Here is a 2,436-nt window from a genome sequence, read left to right as displayed (position 1 = left end):
GTAGCCTCTGCCAATGTCCACAGTGTGACGATTCCTCCTACGGCCGATTTCAAGCTGCCAGCGTGAGGTCACTGAGTGCAGAGCCCGGAGGACCAGCCCACAGCCAGCCCCGTGGGCTGGTAGGAGCCTGCCCCAGCCCCCACCCTTGGGCCCATATCCATGTGTCCCTGCTCCCCTCGCCCAAGCCCGCAGCCTGGCTCGGGGTCGGACGCGAGCCAGCGCTCGGACATGCCATCAGGCTTGCTGCTCTGATGTGCCGGGGGCCCCCTCGCACCCAGCGAGGCCCAGACCCGCAGTTCAGATGCCAGGGTCGCAGCCCAGTTCTGACACCGGCCGCCTGCGTGAGCCTCAGTTTCCCTGCCTGCGAAGTGCTCACGTCATCCCCGTGGAGATAGGGTTCTGTGCCTGCTGCCGGAAGCCGCCACAGCCACCAGCTGACGGTCCCGTGAGAGACCACGCTTCCGTGACTGCAGACCCTGAGACTTGGGGTTCAGGCACAGGCTGCCGGAGGAGGCACCACGCCGGGCCAGTTCTGGAAGTGTCCCCAGGGCTGTGCCCAGCGCCCATTAGGCTCTCGGGAGATGCTCGTGCTGATGGCCCACCTCTGGCCACAGGCCTGGTCCCCTCCCGGAAGCAGGAGGGTCTCCAGTGTCCAACCTAGGAGGAGCGAGCAGACCCTCTGACGGTGTGATCTGGGCCAAGGGGCTGCTGGGAGGTCCACCCCGTACCTGCTACCTCTGTCCGTTCGAGGACAGGGTGCAGGGAGGGAGGGAGGCAGGCTGGCCGGCCAGGGGTCTGTGTGGAACACAGACCAAGCAGAGGGGCCAGGCAGCGGACGCCGGCCCCTGGCTTTTCCCTGGCAGCCGGTCCACCTCGCCTCCTGTCCGTCCTTTCACCCTTCTTCCTGGTGGCACCTTCTCCATCGCTGCAGCCAGGGCCATGTTCTGGTCCCCTGCCCACCTGCCCACCCCCCACCTGGACTGGGCTCCAGCCCGCTGAGCCATCTCAGGGCCACCAGGAGCTCTGTCCCCTCCAGGTCCCCCACTCGAGTGGCGTTTCTGAGATGCGAGCTCCCCGCATGCCCACAGCCCGCACCGGGCGCGGTGCAGCTCCATGCCGTGGGAGAACCTCGACTGCACCCCGCCCCGCCCCAGGCCCCTCTGCTCCCTCCCACCGCCGTCACACCCCGTGCCTCTGCCCGCGCTGGCTCTGCGTCCTGGCGCCCCCACCCTGTCCGCAGACTGGACCCGCCGCAGGCAGGTGGAGCACGACGCAAGGGCAGGCTGGGGACGCGGGGCAGGGACAGCGGCCCACGCCGGGATGCGCGCCCCATGGTCTGCCACTGCTGTTCCCTCCGGGGTGGAACAACATGCCAGGCGCCTGTCTTGGCCCTGGGAGGGCCCAGAGAGAGCTCGGAGCAGGTGCGGCTCGGAGAACTCTGCTGCCTTCTCCCCCCGCCTTGGGAGGGGGGGTCAGATGGTCAGCAGCTCCAGGACTCCTGTCCACGCTCCAGGATGGCTGCCAGGCAGCAAGCAGGGCTCTGCTCCTCGGGCACGTGCTGATCCAGACCTCACTCCGATAATCAAGGTCGAGGTGTGGGCTGGCACGGTGGCCGGGAGTCTGGTGTGGCAGATGGCGCCATCGGGTCTGCGGGCCCTTGGCCTGCGGGTGGCCCAGTGGAGCCCGGGCTGTGTGTGGATGAGCCGGGCAAGGCAGCAGCGGCGGGGAGAGGCCAGTGGGCGGGGCTCCGTTCTGGATGCCCGGGAGGCAGGAGGCGTGAGGCCCAGAGAAGGCTGGCATTGAGGTCGCCACTTCTCTGCCCCTTGTTCTGAATGTGGCCTCTTGGCTCATGGGCCACTGTTTTTGCCAAGCTTCTGGGCTCTCGGACGGAAGGCAGGGGTCCCCTGGCAGCACCCCCTGGCAGCATGGCCGGGGTTGGGGTCAGCGTCTGAGCTGGGTTCTGAGGGAGGGGTCACCTGTCGGCACCACGGTGTCGCCACCTGTGTGACGTGCACAGATGCTTTACCTGTTACCCCACTCCCGCCTCGGCCATCTCCCACGACGGGGACACCGTGGGGCAGGTGACATTGTCAGAGAACCAGGGAGTGGGTCTCTGAACGTGCTCGGTTTGGGGTCCGGGAGCCGTTTCCCACGTTCCAGGGTGATGGGCAGGTAGCCGATGGGGTGATGACCCGGGGAGAGGGGACGTGGGTTCCGCGGGGCGGGGGGCGGGGACCACGGCACTTTGCTGTCTCTCCTCGTGCGTCATTCTGAAAGTTCGGATTGAGTGTACGGAGATGCTGCTCTCTGAGACTTGGCCGAATGATGTCCCACTAGATGTCCACGTCAAATCCCTGGAGCCCGTGGCTGTCACCCGATGTGGCAGGAAAGGGGATCTTTACAGATCTTACGATGGGGAGGTGACTGGGATTGTCC

This window comes from Pteropus vampyrus, unplaced genomic scaffold, assembly GCF_000151845.1.
Source record: "Pteropus vampyrus isolate Shadow unplaced genomic scaffold, Pvam_2.0 Scaffold669, whole genome shotgun sequence".
In the NCBI taxonomy this organism is placed as follows: Eukaryota; Metazoa; Chordata; class Mammalia; order Chiroptera; family Pteropodidae; genus Pteropus; species Pteropus vampyrus.
The sequence above is the reverse complement of the archived record's forward strand: the minus strand, read 5'-3'. Positions refer to the sequence as shown.